At 37.1% G+C, this 17,350-nt stretch overlaps 1 long non-coding RNA gene across 2 annotated transcripts; it reads right to left on the bottom strand.

Annotated features, from left to right (window-relative positions):
- Positions 1-6,652: 6,652 nt before the first annotated feature.
- LOC145641890 (uncharacterized) lies at positions 6,653-10,567 on the bottom strand. 2 transcript variants are annotated; one of them, XR_014115583.1, is made up of 3 exons: positions 9,361-10,567; positions 8,225-8,319; positions 6,653-7,669 (listed from the first exon to the last, which is right to left on the bottom strand). It is a non-coding gene; the product is annotated as an uncharacterized LOC145641890 (long non-coding RNA). The 2 variants fall into 2 exon arrangements; XR_014115582.1 differs by having other exon boundaries at positions 10,194-10,565.
- Positions 10,568-17,350: the final 6,783 nt, after the last annotated feature.

Consider the following 17,350-nt stretch of genomic DNA (forward strand, 5'->3'; position numbering starts at 1 on the left):
AACTGTTCTCTCTACAGGGTAATATTTATTATAGAAATTCAAGGCAAGAGTTTCCCAGTCAGTAATACCAAGTGCAGTTCTATTCAAACCATTAAACCATAATTTAGCTTTGCCACATAACGAAAAGGGAAAAAGAATCTCCCTGATTTGGTCCTGCGTGACCCCGACTTGTCTAATGATGTTACAATATTGGCAGAAATCTACAATGTGAAGATTAGGATCTTCACCCTTAGCTCCAGGAAATTGCTTCCTCTCTATCATAGTGATAAATTGGGGCTTGATTTCAAATTGTACTCCATCTAGGGCCGGAGTGGGAGTAAGGTGCGGAAAATCTTTGAGCTTTGGCTGCGAGTAATCACTAAGCTTCTTTTGGGCCGTCATCTCTGATTCTGAATCTGAAGGAATTTCTGTGTCGCTAGAATCATATGGAGGGGATCTCTTCGATTATTGTCTTCTTCAGAACCCGCCAGGATTTGTCTATAAAGATTCCTTTGCCTATGACACGAGCGCTCGATCTCAAGATCGAATGGGATGTAACCTGATTTGAACACCTGGGCATAAACAAGGAACTAAAAGACAAATATGAGAATTGCCTCAAAGAACTAATGTTCTCTGAGACAAGAGGGGATAATCTAGACTACAAAAAAAAAAAAAAAAAAAAAAATCAGAAAATAAAAATAAAACCGTTTCCCCGGCAACGGCGCCAAATTTTGACAGGCTCAAGTCGTAATCACCTAATCAAAAATAAAAAATAAATCCATTAACTATGTAGATAGGCAAGAAGGGTCGAACCACAGGGAAACATGTCAATTTATTCCTAATTAATTAGAAGCAATCTAAATAATCAAGTAACCAAATTTGTTGTAAAAGGGTAATTAAACTACTAAAGGTAAGAGTAGGGAGGGAGTAAAATAAGATGTAAATCAATGAAGGAAAAACCTAGGGCATAGGTTCACTAATAAACAATATTCCGGGGTAAATCATAATAAGCAATCATCAATGCATCAATTAATCAGATTATAAAGGGCTTTCGCTACGTATTAAAATCACAGAGTTAATTTACCGGTATTAAACCTCATCTCTCGAATCTCGACTTAACCATTTATAAATTAGTCCGCCTATTGAAATATCCTAAACATCAATTCTCATCTCTTGAATCTCAAATTAATATTGCTAAACTCATACAACTAAATCTGGCCAAACCTAATTGCATAGCATTAAATCAATCAATGGGAAATTAATCAAGCATTGATAATCAATAATCACAAATTACCCCTTCATATTATTTATTAGATCCCCATAAACCCTAGAAATAAAACTACTCAAGCATAATTAAATCTAAACTAATCAAAACAATAAAATAAGACATGATGAAAGAATTAAAGAAAATAACTGAAATTAAAAGAGAAGAAATTGTTAGCAAAGGAAATCTGGATTAAGGAATGGGATTAAGAACAAAGTTGAGAGAATTTAGGAGAGAGAAAATATTCTAAGTAGAGAGAGAAAGTCTAAAAGAGAAGATAATCAAAATTACGTACAAAAATCGTACTTAAACATCCCTAAAACAAATTGATATGTCCAATTTATATAGTGTTTTACCCCCGTCCCATGGTCATAATTAGTAGTGTTTTGGCTCTTTAGGGTAAGGATCAGCCATTAATGTCTGTCCACTTAGAACTGCGAGGATGCTAGGCATAAGGGATGAAGATTTAACCCCGTCAACGCAAGGAATAAGAGCCTATGACAACACTCGTCGTCAAGCTCTTGGTAAAATTACCATGAATGTAACGACGGGAGCGATAGAACATGCTACTACTTTCCAAGTAGTAGATATTAAAGCTTCATTCTATCTATTGTTGGGACGCCCTTGGCTTCATGACCTAAAGGTCGTCCCCTCATCTCTCCACCAACAAGTAAAAGCTATAGTTGGAGGAATTCCTATTACCATCGATGCTTCGCCTATGAGAATTAAGTCTATAGAGAATCCAATAATTAATGTGGAGCACGATGAAGATGATGAAGATTTATGGGGCTTTAATGAAGAGGTCTCCTTAATCTAGGAGGATGAAAGGACCCCTCTTTCTTACGACCCCCATTCTAACATGATCGTGAATGCTATTCTGAAAAAGCAAAGACATTTTCCTGGGATAATTCTAGGAAAGAAGAAAGGAATATTAAAACCGATGGAATCACCTGGCCTCCCTAAATTAGATACTTTCGGACTTAGTTTCGAACCGACTCGGAAAGATCTTAAGCGAGCCCAGGAGAAGTCGAAGGCGCATAAGGACGCTCGCATTCAAAAGAAAGCAATCCCAATGGATCAGTACCCTCTTACCCTTAATGGTCAATTCATAAAAGAAGGAGAGGACTATCCATGCTACGAATTTCCCGAACCATTTGTCGTAAACGGCATAAGGCAACCGGGATTCGAATTTTTCTTAGATTGCTATTTCATAGATGAAATCCCAACTCCTGTCCATAAGGAGAAAGCACCCCCATGCTTTGACTTTAATGTCACGGGATTATTATTTGGGCGAGAAAAGGATGAGCCGACATACAAAGGGGATAATTCCTCGCTCATTCAGATAGTCCTACAAAGTGAAAACTTTGATCCCTCAAAGCTAATCACTCCAGCGGAAGGATCACTACAAGGGTGGCGCAAGACCGTCAAGGTGACTACTCCAAGTGGAAGGAAGATCTCCATCACGACAGGGCAAGGACCGATGTTCGAAGAGTCGTCTGAGTCAGAGTCAGAGTCAGAGTCATAGTCTCTCCTTTTAGAGTCATCTAGGTCTTTATTTGTAGCACCTCCTTCTTCTATCCCTTCTCCTAGAATAGTTAGTGATCAAGTCCTTGAGGACATATCACTCTTCGATGTAATGATCTCATAATATAATAATATGACTTCTTCTCCTTACTCCTTATGTTCTTCTTTAACCCAAGATGACGAGCATTGCTTAGCTAACAATGAAAAAGACAAAGAACTTATTAAAGAAATGGAAACACTCTAAAAGAGGACACCGATAATTGAAGAAACTGAGACGGTTGATATCTCAAATGATTCAACCAATAAAAGAGAAGTTAAAATCGGACTAACACTTAATGAACAAGAAAGAACTTATTTAAGTAACTTGCTTAAAGAATTCATCGATGTATTTGCTTGGTCATACGAAGATATGCCAGGCATTAAGAGAGAAATAGCTCAACAAACTATACCACTAATTCCGGGAATGAAACCTGTAAAACAAAAGTTACGTCGAATGAAACCCGACGTAGCTCTTAAAATAAAAGAAGAAGTTCAAAAACAAATAACTGCAGGTTTCATCAAGATATCCAAATACCCCAAATGGGTCGCCAACGTCGTCCCAGTTCCGAAAAAGGATGGAAGGGTGAGAATGTGTGTCGACTATCGAGATCTAAATAAGGCAAGTCCAAAGGACGACTTCCCTTTACCACACATCGATATTTTGGTGGATAACACAGCAACTCACGCACTTCTCTCATTCATGGATGGATATGCAGGCTACAATCAGATTCTCATGGCAGAAGAAGACATGGAGAAAACAACCTTCATAACACTATGGGGCACTTACTGCTACACGGTAATGCCATTCGGGTTGAAAAACGCGGGTGCTACTTACCAACGTGCAGCGAATGCCTTACTCCATGACATGGTGCATAAAGAGGTCGAAGTATATGTGGACGACATGATTGTAAAATCAAAATATCGCCCAGGCCATCAAGTAGCCTTAAGAAAATTTTTCGAAAGGCTAAGAAGATACAATATGAGGTTGAACCCATCTAAGTGTGCTTTTGGAGTCACCTCAGGCAAGCTTTTGGGTTATGTCATAAGCTCTAGAGGAATAGAGATAGACCCAACCAAGATCAAAGCAATCATGTCAATGCCACCGCCCAAAACCAAGAAACAGATTCGAGGATTTATTGGCCGGTTGCAATACATAAGCAGGTTCATATCAAAATTGACGACAATATCTGAACCAACCTTTAAAAAGCTTAAGAAAAATGTACCAGTAATATGGGATGATGAGTGTCAAAAAGCCTTTGAAAAGATCAAAGCCTATCTCTCAAATCCTCCCGTATTAGCACCAACACTTACGGGAATACCTCTTAGGCTATATTTAACAGTTACCAAAGAGACAATGGGAGCTATGCTAGCACAAGAAGTAGAAGGCAAAGAAAATGCGATCTACTATCTAAGCAAGAAAATGCTCGAATATGAAGCACGTTATACACCACTTGAGAAATTGTGCCTCGCCTTGGTGTGGGCCACAACCAAGTTAAGACATTACATGCTAGTGCATACCGTCTTCGTAGTCTCCTGATTAGAACCACTCAAGTATCTATTCGAGAAATCTACACTCAATGGGCGCATATCGAGATGGATAGTCAATTTAGCTCAGTTTGATGTAAGGTTTATGCCACAAAAAGCTATCAAAGGATATGTGGTGTCAGATTTTCTAGCAGACTTTCCAATAGAAGACTCGACGCCGATACAAGACAATGAATTTCCAGATGAAGACTTAATGGTCATTGAAGATGATACCTGGACCTTGTACTTCAACGAAGCCTCAAACCAAAAGGGATATGGCGTTGGAGTACTGCTAGTATCACCTAAAGCAGAACATGTTCCAATCTCCATAAAGCTTGATTTCGACGTTACCAACAACGCTGTTGAATACGAAGCATGTGTGGTAGGCCTTGAAACAGCTTTGGCATTGGGAGTAAAAAGGTTACGAATATTCGGAGACTCTTCATTAATTTTCAATCAAATCTCCAAAAGATGGAAAGTAAGGAGCGAAAGTCTAGCCCCTTACCAAACCTATCAGGAAACCCTTACTAATCAGTTAGATAAGGTAGAATACACATATCTACCTAGAGAAGAGAATCAATTTGCTGATGCCTTGGCAAGACTAGCCTCAATGGTTAAGATTCCTACAGAAATCGAGCAAATGCCTCTAACTATAGAAAAAAGGCACAAACCAGCATATATTCAAGCTATAGAAGATGATGAAGTAATCCAAGACGAAGAAGAAGAAGAAGAAAAAGATGAAGAAGAAGAAGAAGAAGAAGAAGAAGAAGAAGAAGAAGAAGAAGAAGAAGAAGAAGAAGAAGAACCGTGGTATACGGATATAATCAATTATGTCACCAAACTCAATTATGTCACCAAACTCAATTATGTCACCAAAGGAGAATACCCTCCCCATGCTGACAAAAGAGCAAAATGAGCATTAAGACTCTTGGCTTCCCAATACGTACTCATAGACAACGAGCTACATAAAAGGGTACCTAAGGGTCGAGCTCTCTTATGTGTAGGAAAAAAAGATGCCCAAAGAGCAATGAGGATAGTCCACGAAGGAATTTGTAGAACTCACGTAAATGGCAAAATGTTAGTCCAAAAGATAATGCGAGAAGGATACTATTGGACTACAATGAATAGGGATTGCCATCAATACGTAAAAGGATGCCCTAAGTGCCAAATCTATGCCAATTTACAACACATTCCTCCATCCTTGCTCTACACCTACACGTCGCCATGGTCGTTCTCTACATGGGGAATTAACATCATCGGCAAAATCACTCCCCCGGGAACAGGAGGTCACGAATATATCCTAGTGGCAATTGATTACTTCACAAAGTGGGTCGAAGCACAATCATACGCTAAACTCACCGCAAAACATGTAGCACTCTTTATCGAAATATTATTTGTCGATACGGAGTCCTACATGAAATGATAAGTGACAATGGAACTCACTTTCAAGCCGAATGTGAAGAATTGCTATAAAAATATGGCATTCAACATCATCGGTCTTCCCCTTATAGACCTCAGGCAAATGGAGCAGTCGAAGCAGCTAATAATAATCTAAAGACTATCATCGAGAAAATGACGGAAAATTACAAGGATTGGCCTGACAAACTTCACTTCACATTGTGGGGTTACCGCACGTCAATTCGCACATCAACAGGAAATGCGCCATTTTCCTTGGTTTATGGAATGGATGTCGTACAACCTGTGGAGCTAGAGATTCCATCTCTATGCATCGCATTAGAGAGCAAACTCAATGAAGTTGAATGGACTAGGGCAAGATATGAACACTAGTGGAAAAAAGGCCATCCGTAACGGGCAAAAAGGGCCCATCCGTAACGGGCAGCGTCCGTTACGTATGCGGCCGTTACGGATGGCCATTGTTATTCGTAACGGGCACTGTCCGTTACGAATAAGCGGGCATTTCAAACACCCGTTACATTTTGCCCGTTACGAATAACGGGGTTATTTGTAACGGGCAGGTTTTGCCCGTTACAAATACTGTGAGATCCAATTAAAAAAAATAACGGGCACATGAAATGCCCGTTATAAATAAGTACTGTGAGATCCAAATCCAAATATTTGTTTTCATGGCACAAATATATATTATCAATCATGTCGTACACACTAAATTTATTTTACAATTAAAAACTGCTTACAAACTCATAATATTGTAAAAGGTTAATGATTAAAAAAAATGTAAATAATATTATAGCTTAACAGCTTCCTAGTGCAACAGTAACAGCAGAGCAGCAGCAACCATAAGTAGCAGCAGCAACAGCATAGGAAAGTCCCCAATCTTTAATTTTTTCCTTCTCACCTAATCCAATCAATGAAAAAAAAAAAATCAAAAACAGATAACACCAAATCAATAACACAAAAAAGGATGAACTTTGCCCATTGAGAGACAAAGAAAGTTACTTGTTTTGCTTGAATATACCCAGATTTCTTTAAGAAAGAATAGAGATTAAAGATAAAGAAAGAATGAGAGTGTGAGATAGAGAGAGCTTCTAAGACAACTCAAGTATTCAACGCAACTACAACAAACACATATGCATCAATTGAACCAATCAACCATTCATGGCCAGTTGAGTAATTCAACTCTTATATTATTAAAGAGGAATAATATAAGAGTTGAATTACTCAACGTATCACTATTTTGTCAAACGTAAACACTTAAAACGATTAAATTTCCAGCAAAGCATAGGTAATAGAGAGAATAATCGGGGGATAAATGATTCAAAACGGCCTTAACCTTATAAGAAAATTTACTTCCATCTAGACCTCCTATATAATGTCAGTGAAAAACTTAATATGAGCGGCAATAATTTTAACTCGGCACAACACTTTGAACAACAAAATGATAAGGCCTTATCATATGAAGCTAGAATTCTATTAAAGCTGATGATTATTTAAAACTAAACACAAACTTGAACTCTCAATTCCATGTCAAGGTTTCGGCAAACAGCAGAAGACTGGAAGACAAACAAAGTTCATTTAAAAAAATTCCAAGCTCAGCTCTTACGTATGTTCATATTTTCTATCAATTTTCCATGCTTAGACCATACCTTTTGCAACGTCGGAAGTAAAGTAGACCGTATTTCAAGTCCTGAAAACATGACTGATGAGTTATTACTTTGTTTGTGCTGTAAAAAAATACAGAGGTATCAAAGTGAACAGGATTTCTACTTCCTTGCAAGTACTTGTAGCCAAAGGATCTGAAAAGATTTAGACAGGTGTAAATTTTATTCAATACCTGACTCGTAGAAGTTATATAAGCCCTTGATACTAAGTGAGTTATCCGAGTATTGTTGCGATCCACCCTTAAAGCCTCCAGATGAAATGCTGATCAACAAGAACAGTCATCAATGTAAGAGTTGAAGCCTATGATAAGAAAAAGTAGAAAACAAAATGCTGAAAGTAGTTGTGTCAAAATATAGGAGAGTGTTGCAAGTGGGTAAGATAGGAAGAAAAAAATGCCAAAATAGGAATAAGGTACAAGTGACCAAACAATTAGGAACAGATGTATTATAAACTGTTTTGAATTCCAGAAAAAATCACACATTTCCTGGAGTATAACAGATTACGGTTATACTTCCAAACATACTGCAAGTACTATTCAAATTAGGGAGGAAATTATTATGAAGAGTATATTAGTGAAGTTTTGGTGAACCCTTAATCATGAGGGGGTGGGAAAATAATTAATTCCGATGGAGAGGTAAAAAGTTCAAAGCAGCAGCAGTATTTCCTTGTAATTCAAGACCACACAGATAACAATGACACTAAGTTATCCAAACCATTCTGAAGTTGACATCAAATAGGAGGTTTCAACCAAAAACAGATTTAGCAAGGATGCAGACCTAACATGTGATGATCTGGCATTTAAATTTGAGATCTCACCTCTGCAGAAAGTAAAAAGGTTAGACCCAGATTGAGTCTCTCCTCAAGAAAACCAGTACACAACCGTTTGAGTCTATCTTCCCTCTAACACATGCCTGCAGCAGAAATATATCATAATATGTAGTAAGTTATACCTTCCAGTTCAGAATTAACACGGATTAACAAGATAAATTACATTCCTTGTAATTATTATCATAATCTCCAATGTCTTTAACAAGCATCAAACCTAGGACAGTGAGGTGAGAGGGTTCGAACATACAAAAGCATTTTACAGCGTGATCAAAGAGTTTTGCCACTGTAATTTACAGGTCAGTTAGTTGAGTGATTTTGGCTATTATACACTAATGGTACTAAATAGCTAATTTGAAATCATTTCTATAAAATCATTCTAAAACACACTAAATAAAGAGGCAATGCAAACACATTTTATTTTAGCTTACATCCATAAAATTTAGTTATAGCAAAGTTGTACACTTGTCTTCAACTTTCTCACTCAGAATTTTTTTGTTTAAAGAAGCTTTCCATTAATTTTGTCATTAATCTATACAAGTGTTTACACACATCAGACTTTTAGTCAAAGATAAAATGAGTCAAAATCCTCTATAACATACACAGTCAGCTTGATTGCTCGACTGCTGCTTGAATTCTTGATGCTTATTATTATCTGTGTCATTTGTTTTTTACCTTCTACTTTTGTACTAAAGTCTGCCAGTATCTCCTAAGACACATCTCTAACCTTTTCTCCTTAGCCTTAACCTGATGGCAATCTTCTATATAGATTTATACTAATATGTATCAACAAAAAATCCTTCAATACTTCATTTAATAAGGGCATTAGGGGCGATAATAAGAATCATGAATACGTATTATTTCCGATATCTATAAACGAGAATCATTTTGTACTAAATTAAACTATGGCATGCATGAAGATGTTGATGGTGATTCATTCCTACTCTGATCGTAACTGTGATCAGCTGCTTCATCAATACGCTCTTCTATAATGAAATGCCATTCAATTAGTGGTCACAAGAACAAGACACACCAAAAGAACAGTGACAACAATTAAAGCCAGAGGGCTCTAGCTTGAGGAATAGCCAGGAAGTCGCGAGCCATCCTTGATAGTTGAGGATACTTACAGCCGTTGTCTTTCCACCAGTGCAACACGCTGAAATTCCCCACACATGACAAGATAGGCTCCTCTAACTACAAATCAAAATCACTCTTTTGGGCCTTACCATGCACAGATTGCATTGACTGACAGTACTCCTTCAGCAAACTCAGATTTTCACTCAGTAGAAATCACAGATTTTTAAATAAATAACATGTGAGAATAACAAAGGAAGTGAAAACACAAAGAACAAGCATTATTTCTACCACAACACTTGCCCCAAAACAAAATACATCCAACAAGAATTACAATAGTTCATACCCAAAATCATAACATCAATTCAAACGGAACAACTAATGACAATTAACACAACCCCCACCTCCAAAAAATCCCAAATACCGAATTTCAGAACCAAATTCAAAAACCCAGAAATCCCATCAACTAATCTCAAGAAAATCATATCAAATAACACAACCAAAAGACAATTAAAGTGATTTGAAAAAAAAACCCAACAAGTTAAATTCCTCAAATTTTAAAAAAACAAGCATAGATCTACAAAAATTACATAAAAAAACCCAGAAAAAAAAATAGAAAATAGAAATTGGTTATGGGAATGAATTAGAGTATTTAACATGATAATAAATGACATCCTTATATCCATGGAAATGCAGTATCATCCGTGTTTTCATACATAATGCCCAAAACTACCCAATGTCACCCCAAATGCCAAAAATGAATCAAATACAAATGCCAAAAAAAATTAATTGAAACGAAAATTAAACCACAAACAGTAGAAAAATAAGATGATTCAAAAACTAATTAAAATAAAAAATCAGCAAAATAAAAATAGAAAGCGAGTACCGTGATTAGGGTCATCGGGAACAAAAGCGATACCAAGTAGAACAACACCAGGATCAATCGGAGTAAACTCTATCCCATTCAGAAGGCAAGTCATCGGACTTCGCCGGAAGAGTAGTCAAGAACGGCAACATTGACAACCACAACACAAGCGCAGTAGTTCAAAAATGGAGGCTGTAAAATTGAAGACAACTCGCAATTCAAATTCGACATTGACAACGACAACGAAAGCGCAGTAGTTTTTTTCTCTAAAATTGATGGAGGAGAAGAGAGAAGGACCGGGAGGAGAGAAAGAGGAGGAGAGGAGAATGGCGGGGAGGAGATGAGAGGAGAGAGAGAGAGGAGGAAAGGAGAAATGACGGCTATTAGGTGAAACCCTAAAAAGCCAAGTAATGGGCTTCTCTATCAGTTGGGCCAGGTTACGTGTAATATAGTATTCGTAACGGGCAAAATGGTGTCAGTTACAAATACTTATTTATTTGTAACGGGCACTAATTTGTCCATTACAAATACATACGTATTCGTAACGGACACTTTTCGCCCGTTACAAATAAATAAGTATTCGTAACGGACACTATTTTGCCCGTTACGAATAAATAAGTATTCGTAACGGACACTATTTTGCCCGTTACGAATAAATAAGTATTCGTAACGGACACTATTTTGCCCGTTACGAATAAATAATAGTAACGGGCAAAGCTTTGCCCGTTACAAATAGCTTGTTACGAATGAGATTTTTTCCACTAGTGGAAGATCTAATTCTACTCGATGAAAAATGACTAGAAGCTCTACATCACACTCAATGTTACCAAACTCGTATGGCTAGGCATTTTAATAAGAAGTTCAAGATACGAAACATCAAAGTAGGAGACTTGGTGTTAAAAACATTAAGGAAAAATGTTTTAGATCCAAGGGGAAAATTCAGACCTAATTGGTCTGGACCCTACATTGTCAAAACAATCTTGTCAGGAGGTGCAGCAAAATTAACTGACATGGATGGCAATGAGTTTTCGAACATGACAAATCTTGACCAACTTAAGAAATACTACTCATAATTACTTGAGTAGGATACTCAAGAGAGCTACGTTTAGCCTGATTCCTTAAGAAAGGATACGTAGGCAACCCTTTACGGGTGCGGCCACTTTATTTTTTTCAAACCTCGCATCCCACACTTAATAAAAAAATCAACAGAAGATCGACGAAACATCGGCGTCACAGAAAAAATTCAAGCGCCAGACGACGGCATCCGTCGCTTGACGCCAGACTGCCGCAACTGGCGCCAGTCGCAGAATTGTGGCGCCAATTTACGGGAAAAATGTCTGGGAATATTTCGGTGTTTTTCGGAAAATTTTCGACTTCCGTACTCGAAAAAATTTCTGGAAAATTAATTCTTCGGTTTTCATTGCTTTAATAAAATAAATTTAAAGTAAATAATTTAGGAAAAATTGCCCAGAATAATCCCACCTTTAGGCCGTTCGCTAAAAATAATCCCACCTTTGGATTATTTTTAAATAATTCCACCTTTATACCCACCCCGCTATAAATGGTCCCAACCGGTCATTTAACTTGTTATAACAAGTTACCATACACGTGGCAGCTTGTAATTGGTCAAAAAATAAAAATAAAATAAATCTTTTTTAAATAAAGTAAAATAAAAAATTAATATTTAAAAACCATCAACCACCCAAGCCAACCCCAACCCCACCCACGCGGCACCGGCGAGCCACGTTGCTCCGGCCAGCCACGCTGCTCCGGCCATCCACGAAAACCTTCGGCGTTACTCCTTCCTCGGAACCACCCCAACCCTCACCCTCACTCCTTCCCCAGCGAAAACCCAGGTGAGCCACTGAACTCGCCGTTCCTCGATTCCACCCCGTCGACCACCCCAGCCTTTGTAGAATTTTAAATCGGACTCGATGACCTCCTGTAGACACCTAAAAATGTCTCCCCAAAACCAAACCCGATGATGAACAACCTTTCACCGCCATTATTGGTCGGGTTGAGTATTTAATCTTGGAGTGATTAAATCCATATTTCCATTTCATAAACCAACCCAATTCCTAGCCTATTTCCCCAAACCATAACTTATTTTCCTCTTTTCGTGCCTTTAAACCAAAAATAATTCATTTCGTGTCCTTTAAAATCATTCATTTCGTGTCCTTTTTATAAAACGTTTAATCCAGTTTATTTTGGTCCATTATCTGGGTTCAATGATTAAATAGTTGGATGGGGCTTGAAAAGAGATTTCCAACGATATATTATAAGCCCAAATCCGAGTTATAACGAATAAGTTATTACCAAAATATTAAACTGAGTCCAAAACCGAACCTAAGCCCACCTTACCTACGACCTAATGATCATGTGGAGGGTCCAAATTATTTAATCCCATTCCTAAACCAATTAGGATTAATTAGAAGCTTCTATAAGTTTCTAAAAGATCTTAATTATCCTTTTTTAAAAGATAAGATTAAAGAATTTGAAATTGAATAAAACTCCTTTTTTTAAAAGTCCTAATTCTATCCGAATTGAAAGACATTCAAAGATAGACAGATATTATTTTCGTGCCTCATAGTTTTAATCCAAATTTTATATGGTTGGATAGCCCTTAAAATTATATTTCCAATGATATATTATAATATCAATTTCGAGCTATAACGAAAAAGATATGAATAAAATGTCAAACTCTATCCAAAACTGACACCGTCTTACTAATTTGTCCATATCTTTTATTCTGTATAAAATTTTAATCTGATTATAATTGGGTTAGAAAGTAGACTTTAAGAGCTTTCCAACGATATCTTATTCATCTTATTCCGATTTCTGGATCAAAAGATATGATAAAAACAAAAACCACAAAAACAGCTGTCTATCGCAAGAGTTTTAATCCGATTCGAACTCGATCTTTTCTTGTTTTTTCGACCCTATTTTTTCCCTATAAATAGAGGTCATATCACCCCTTTTCCAAACATCAACAAGCTTGATCACAAAATAATTTTTTTCTCCCTCTTTAGCCTAAACACTAGCCTCCCTATTCTTTCATTCCTTCCCCTAAGCACTCCAAGGAGTCCATACTATACCCAAAGTTCTATACTTAAACCAAGGCGTGAAAGGTAGAATTAACTGAGGGTTTGGACCAAATCAACTCTACTTTTAATTTAATTTAATTTAATTTCTATTTGATTTATATTTTTATTGAAGTTACTAACAGTTTATTCATGATGTAGCAATTCAAGGAAACGCGGAATGTGAGTAATTAATCACTTAATTACTCTTATTTTTATTCTTATTGCTAGTATCATGATTAGGGTTATTATTATTATTTGATTTGACTAACAATTTATTGTTAAATTGCTTCCAATATTAATGTTTATTCTATTATATTTTTTATGATCACCATATTGCATGTTAAAGCAAATATGTAATTGAAAATCACGCCTAATAAGATAATTTGGACAACCGGTTTAGGTTCCTTTTTAATCTTGTTGTTTAATCAAGTGATCACTATATTATAGAATTATATGTTGCATTAATATTAAACCAATTTAGCCTAATAATAGTTTGGAGCAAATTGAATATTTTGTTTGCATGCCTTTGAGATCGCAGGAATCACTTTTCACTATAAGAATCAAGTAAAGGCCAATACGGGCGAATGTGACACCATGACTCACTTCGTACCATCATCCCCGATCCTCGTTTCGTGGTTCCGAACCATATGGAGTTAGTAATCTCATGGATTATGAATGGGGTGTAACCTTCACGGGTCAATCGTTGTTGCCTTCGTTGTCCCTTAATCGTGGTTGCCTTTTATGATCCGTGAACGGTTTACAAGTTCCTTAAAAAACTTGTTGGCGGCTCCCTACTTTCCTTGTCCCTAATCGTAATATGTCAATTCCCACTTCCTATGAGTGCCAAGCATATTCACCACATGCTTTTTACGTAGGCGCACTTCGAGCGACGCCTACACCTCCCTTGTCTCCCGATGCCGGCCTCGCCTGCCCTCGATTTCAGGCGCGCTGACCTCCCCCATCCTCCGCCCTCAATTTCAGCCGCGCCGATATCTTCCGTCCTCCCCTTGGTTTGGTGGTTTTCGAATAGTCTTGGGTTAATGGGGTATTTTCGAAGGGGGTTTTGATCGAGGTTGGGTTGGCTGGCGTGGGATGCCGGTAGGCGTGGTCAGGTGGCGGCGGTTTCGGGTTTGGGTTGGATGGTGATTCCAGGTTTTGGATTTGGGTCTAGTTGGTGGTGGTGGTGGGGATGGTGGTGTGGCTGAAGTGGTGGAGCGTGTTGTTTTTCTTTTTTTCTTTTTAATTAATTTTTCTTTTTTTATTTTTTTTTTACCAATCAAGAGGCAACAAGTGTAAATTAATTTTTTTTTTTAAAAAAATAACAAAAAAAAACCTATTCAACCGGTTACAAGTCACCTGGGACCATTTAAAGAAGACTGACATTAAAGGTCGGATTATTAAAAAATAATCCAAAGGTGGTGTAAGGAATATTTCAAGCATTACCCCTAGCTTGAACCCCACTGTGATCATACACTAAAGTACGGTGGCGTCCAAAGGGAAAGAAGATAGAGCAAAAGAGTCGCCAACAAGTTTTTTTAGGAACTTGTAAACCGTTCACGAGGTGAAGGTTACACCCCTTAATGATCCAAGAGATCGTCAACTCCATAAGGTCTTGAACCAAATAGGGTTCGGGGATGAAGGTACAAATCCAACCTAAAAGAGATTGAACCTGCCCTAATAATAGACCTCTACTTTATTCTGGTCGTATTCATGTGTGCTTTCTGACTAACATGCAATCAATAGGATTAACCCTAAACCTGTTTATCTATGTTGGTTGAATATTAATGCACAAATAAATCTATTATTAGCGATCACTTGAATTATAATCAAATTAACCCTAAACAAGATTATTAATTATCTTATTAAGAATGATTACAAGTACAAATTCCGTTTAAACATGCATAAAAGGCGTGATCAAGCAATAACAATATATATCAAGCAACATAATAAAAAATCACAATAATAATAATAATCATAATAATAATCATCATAATAATAATCATAAATTATAACAATTATAATCATAACCATAAACATGTTAAAGCATAATAAAAATAGCAAGATCCTAGGCATGATACTAACAAGATTAGTAACAAACCCTAGCATGTCACTAAACAATAAAAACCATATCTTTAGCCCTAACATGATACTTACATGAATATTAGTAAAGATAATAAAAGGCATCATAGAAATCATAATTAACATTATATTCTTTACCCTAAACATGATATTAGGAAGCAATAAAACATCCTAACATGATATTAGGAAGCAATAAAACATCCTAACATGATACTAGGAATCAAAATAACAATCTTAGCATGATTTCCATATCATAATATCAATAAAAAAAACCATTAAAGTACTTACTTGGATGCCTCGTACCTCTTTCTAATAACAAAATACACGCGTTAGTAACTTCAAGGAAAATAATAAATCAAACAATTAAATTAAATAATTGAAAGAGAGATTTGGGACCAAACCCTCAGAAATTAAACCGTTCACGTCTAGGGCGAAGGCAACTTAGAATATGGCTAGGTGTATCTAAATCTAATGAATGCGGAATTTTTATATTTGAGAGAAGGCTAGTTTAGAAAAGAGAGAGAGAGTAATCAAGAAAATCTTGATGAGAGTTGGTGAATTAGAAAGAATAAGAATTGATGAGAATTGATGATTGAAAACGGAGTTTTTAACACGTTATTTATAGAGAAAATCACCCAAAAAGATAAAACATCAAAACAGAGTTCTGACGCAGATAAAATTTGATTAGAGCCGACGCCGGCAATTGGCGCCAGACGCTAACATTAGCGCCAGGCGCTAACGCTAGCGCCTTGGCGTTAGGCGCTAATCCTGTTTTTAACGCGTTTTCTAAAATCAGATATAATTTAACCGTACAGGAGGATAAAATCGTATTTTCTTCAAAAAACGTTCTTTGATTCTGATTAAAACTCTAAAAAGTCAACAAAAGTCAATTTATCAATGTTAATTGAATTAGGAATGAAAAGAACCTTCTAGAAGAATCTAGAAAACTAAAATCATTCCTAATTGCATTAGGAATGATAAATCATATTAGGCCCTCCTCTAGATCATTGGGCCGCATATAAGGCTCAAACCGGGCCCAGTTTGGTAATTTGGCCATAACTTCCTCAATGTTCATCGGAATTGGGCTTATAACATATCGTTGGAAAGCTCTTTTCAAGCCCCATCCAACTACACTACTATTGGACCCATATCATGGACCAACCAAACTGGATTGTCTGTTTTCTTAAAATAGATTTTCAAAAACAAAGAGAAGAGAAAAGAAATTAGAACTATCCGCAACACTAAACTTTCCACACTTTCACTTCATTCGATTATGATTCGACGTGAAAGGTATTCATCACCGGGTTTGGTTTTGGGGAGACACAAATGGGTGTCTACAGAAGCCCCAACTTTGACTGAGTTTGGAGAAACGCGAGTTTCGAAAACAAAAGTCAAAGTATCGATAGGGACAGAGAATGATTCAGAACTTTCTGCGATCCTAAATCACTCTTGTAACGCCGATACCTGCAAACTAGCATTAGTTAAACAGATAAAAGAGTTAAGAAACGCGTATCTTGCACCGTCGAGCACACGTCTCTAGGGGTAACCAATTTGCTGCTGTATTTTGTTTTGATGAAAACCTACCAAGAGAATGCCATCCTGCTTGAAAACCGCTACGCTCGTAACTGCTTCCGATATTGAAGATTGCTTCGCTTGAAACGATCCTCTTCCGCTTTGATAATATTCCACGTCTAAGGGAACACTATCGAAGATTGCTTCGCTTGAAACAATCCTCTTCCGCTTTGTGACCATCTTCCACGTCTAAGGGAACATGAGCTGCCCCGTCAAATCAGTAGCACGGGCCCGATCGGGCAGAGCTCGCCCAATCGGGCGCGCGTACGCGTCAGCAAACTTTGTCAACTTCGACAGGCCATAACTTTTGCGTTTATTATCGGATTTTGAAGTGTGACCTATCTTTGGAAATCTCTTCAAGTCTAGTTTCCAATGCAATTAGAATCACTGTATTATCATTTATATATCAAAAGTTATTATCATAATAGTGCACCTGACTCAAAT

Source organism: Chenopodium album, chromosome 8 (genome assembly GCF_948465745.1).
Source record: "Chenopodium album chromosome 8, dcCheAlbu1.1, whole genome shotgun sequence".
NCBI lineage: Eukaryota > Viridiplantae > Streptophyta > Magnoliopsida > Caryophyllales > Amaranthaceae > Chenopodium > Chenopodium album.